At 41.7% G+C, this 3735-nt stretch overlaps 1 pseudogene; it reads right to left on the bottom strand.

The window, feature by feature from the left end:
• Positions 1 to 387: 387 nt before the first annotated feature.
• Positions 388 to 852, bottom strand: LOC102426067 (annotated as a pseudogene).
• Positions 853 to 3735: the final 2883 nt, after the last annotated feature.

The raw sequence follows: 3735 nt of genomic DNA, 5'->3' as shown, positions 1-3735 counted from the left end.
GTGCTGGGACCGACCTGCCTTGGTGTCAGTCCTCTTCTGATAACAAAAGGGTTATCAGTCATAATCACTCATTGGAATGCAGCAGAAAGTGTTTTATTGCTGTTAATGCAGCATAACAAAGCTTGGCAGAAGTTCCCAGGTTAAAAATATGGAGGTCTGGACACTTCTTTGCCCTCTTTCTTGTTGCCTTCCTTTGAAACACACAGAGCTCCAAAGCAGAAAAGAATCCTGTTTCTTTTTGTCTCAACTCTGATCTGGTGTCCTTGACACTCTAATTCTCCCAATACTTTCCTTTTTCCTTCTATGGGAACTAGGGAATCAACAAAGAAAAGGCAGGAGAGAGCATAAAGGAACCTGTACCAAGTGAGAGGCAAAATGATAAGAACTTTAAACAACCTTATCTAAGTGTACAGGAACCAAATGATAGGGAGGGTCTCTCTTCTGAGGGGGTTCACAGGCAACAATGAAGAACTTGTACGGGGAAGCATCTTTGTAGCGGCAGTTAGGGTACTTCCCTGCAGTGAGATCGCAGTTAGTCAGGTTAACAGGCTTTGGGCCCTGGTGGCAATTGTTCCGGCCATTCTTGCAGACAGTCTTGGGCAGCTCCAAGGCAGCAGCCACATTCTGGAAGGAGTCATGCAGAAAGGTGTTTTGAGGCTTACAGTGCTGAGTATAATTATTGACACCATGCTTTGCCTTGTTGCATTGGAGAGGGCTTGGTTGTATATGCTGAATTTCAAACCACTGAGCCTTGGTGAGATTCTTAGGCAAAGCATAAAGTGAATACACTGGTCCCCAAAGTCCCAGCAGCAATAGGAGGGGAGGAAATCATTCCAGAAGATCTAGCACCATCTTTTCTCTGTAGGAAGAGGGAAGATAACAGTAGTGGTAGAAGCAATAAGAGTAAAATTATATATAACCATTTAGATTTTTAGTGTTCTTTTTTTAAGATTTCATAGTTCTTTTTCTTCTAACCAGCTTCTTTCTCATTTGAGTTTTACACAATTCTGTGATGAATCTGAGGAGGAATATGAAGAAGACCTTTCCTTTTATTGGCCAGATCTGATTCTTCTCTTTGTCCTATGCTCATGGGTTATACCTCCCCCATATCAGAAACCTTGTCTCTTTCCTCTTCCCTCCTGAAATATTTATCCTCTATCTATTTGACTTGGACCTGCCAGCCATCTTCACTGTCCTAGTCTCCCCAGCCCTGAGGCTTCTCTTACCAGCTTTCCACCTTGGTGCTCCCACTGGAAACAGAAGTAGTAGTTAGTCACAGGCTCAGAGACTTTTGTAGACTGTTTCTTCCCCAGGCATTCCAGAGCTGCCTGCCTTCTCAAGGAAAAGTTCTGATCCCTTAGGAAAGAGGAGGGCTTGGAAGATAAACTTCTTGTGTGCAATGTGGATCAGATACTTAGACCTTCAAACTCGCCATTTAAAATCATATCAATATCACTAGAGGCACAGGAAGAAACACTGTGACTCAAAACTCAGTTTTGAGGAACTGATCACTTCCTGATGTGGGTTGTGTGCTTCCTTTCTGAACTGAAGCTTCATTTTTTTGAAGTTCTATGATTTCAGTTTCTTAAGAGTAAATCTGATATAATAACAGTCACATACTTGGTAATGTTGTAAATCCCCAAAACAGACTTGAATAAATTATTCATTTATGTGGACATTTATTAGAACAGTTACTGAGCTACTCAGATTTTATGTTCTAATGAAAGAGACTGGTGAACAGACAAGTACATTATATATTAATGAATATACTAGTAAACATCACTGACAGCTTTGAAAGAGAAAATGACAGGGGAGTGTGAGGAGACAGTAGAGAGGAGGAATGATTGGAGGGCAAAACACCTGAGCTGCGTTTTGATAATTAATTAGAAGTTAGATGAAGAGGATGGTAAGGGCATCCCCAGAAGGAAACTCTGTGTGAAGAGACTCATACACATGAAGAAGAAGGGAAATTGGGGGTAATTGTCTATTGAATCTATTCTTACCTTCCCATTGGTGCTGCAATAACCTTCTTCAGAATCTCGTTGTCTTATGGAGGGCTCACAAGAAAGCCTCCTACATGGACTCCCTATATCTAGCCTCTTTTCCTTCCAACCCATTCTACATATTACTTGCAGATTAGTCCCTTCAGCATAAATATAATAGTGGAACACCATTGCCTAATGCTTTTCTGTTTTTGTTGTTAATCCTCACCCAAGGGTATTCTTCCATTCATTTTTATTTTATTTTTTCTCAAAACTGTTCTTGTGCCAGTACCAGGCAGTTTTGAGAATAGTGGCTTTGTAATACAGCTTGATATCAGGTATTGAGAGCCCACCTACTTTGTTCTTCTTTCTCAGGATTGCTGCAGCTATTCGGGGTCTTTTATTATTCCAGATGAATTTTTGGAGAGTTCGTTCTAGATCTGTGAAATATGCCATTGGTATTTTAATGGGGAGTGCTTTGAATTTATAGATTGCTTTGGGTAGTATGGACATTTTAATGATGTTGATTCTACCAATCCATGAACATGGTATGTTCTTCCATCTGTTTATGTCTTCCTCTATCTCTTTTTTCAACGTCCTGTAGTTTTCTGAGTAGAGGTCTTTTACCTCTCTAGTTAAGTTTATTCCTAGGTATCTTAATTTTTTTGGTGTGATGGTAAATGGGATTGCTTTTTTAGTCTCTCTTTCTGTAAGTTCACTATTGGTGTATAGAAATGCCATAGATTTCTTGGCATTAATTGTGTATCCTGCTACATTGCCAAATTCATTTATCAAGTCTAACAGTTTTTTGGTAGAGTCTTTAGGGTTTTTTATGTACAATATCATGTCATCTGCAAATAAGGACAGTTTTACTTCTTCTTTTCCAATTTGGATGTCTTTTATTTCTTATTCTTCTCTAATTGCAATGGCTAGTACTTCCAGTACTATGTCGAACAGGAGTGGTGAGAGAGGGCATCCCTGTCTTGTTCCTGTCCTTAAGGGAAATGGTTTTAGTTTTTGCCCATTGAGTATGATGTTGGCTGTGGGTTTGTCATATATGGCTTTTATTATGTTGAGGTATGATCCTTCTATTCCCACCTTGCTGAGAGTTTTTATCAAAAATGGGTGTTGGATTTTGTCAAATGCTTTTTATGCATCTATTGATATGACCATGTGGGTTTTTTCTTTCAATTTGTTTATGTGATGTATCACGTTTATTGATTTGCGGATATTGTACCATCCTTGCATCCCTGGGATAAATCCTACTTCATCATGGTGTATGATCTTTCTGATGTACTGCTGGATCCGATTTTCTAAGATTTTGTAGAGGATTTTGGCATCTATGTTCATGAGGGATATTGGCCTGTAATTCTCCAATCTGGTACCCCTCAGTGGATGTCTGATTTGGACATCCATCTCACAATTCAGGACTGCTGGCTCCTAACTGTTCAACTGCCTGCCTGCCTGATCACCCCGAACCACTCTGCCTGCCAGCCTGATCATCCACGATTGCCCCCCATTGCGGGCCTGATCACCCCAACCTCACCCCCCACCAGCCTGTTGCCCCCAACTGCCCCCCTTGCCAGCTTGCTTGCCACCAACTGCCCCCCCCCTGACAACCTGCTTGCCCTCAATTGGCTCCCCGACAGCCTGCTCACCCCCAACTGCTTCCCCCCGCCTGCGTGATCACCCCAAACTGCCCTCCCCTCCTGGCCTGATCGCCCCTAACTGCCTCTACTTCGGCACCTCCACC

The sequence above is a fragment of the Myotis lucifugus genome, unplaced genomic scaffold (genome assembly GCF_000147115.1).
Source record: "Myotis lucifugus unplaced genomic scaffold, Myoluc2.0 scaffold_1885, whole genome shotgun sequence".
NCBI classification, from domain to species: Eukaryota; Metazoa; Chordata; class Mammalia; order Chiroptera; family Vespertilionidae; genus Myotis; species Myotis lucifugus.
This window is presented reverse-complemented; position numbering and strand designations above follow the sequence as displayed.